Below are 238 nucleotides of genomic sequence, written 5' to 3' on the forward strand. Positions count from 1 at the left end.
TGGCTCCTCCTTCCCCAGGTAGGAGCGGTGCCCAGGCAGGGTGGGACCCCCCACCACCCCTGGTGCTGTTTCCCCACCTCTCAGTGCTCCCACTCATCCTCCCCACAGCACCTCACCGATGCCCTCAGTGCCCCTGGTCATGGACCCCGCACTGTCCCGCTGCCAAGACCTTGACTTCAGGAACCCCTTGTAAGTCCTGGGATGCAGCTGGAGGGGGGCACCCTGATCTGCCCCCCCT

This window comes from Antrostomus carolinensis, unplaced genomic scaffold, assembly GCF_000700745.2.
Source record: "Antrostomus carolinensis isolate BGI_N321 unplaced genomic scaffold, ASM70074v2 scaffold30990, whole genome shotgun sequence".
Classification (NCBI taxonomy): Eukaryota; Metazoa; Chordata; class Aves; order Caprimulgiformes; family Caprimulgidae; genus Antrostomus; species Antrostomus carolinensis.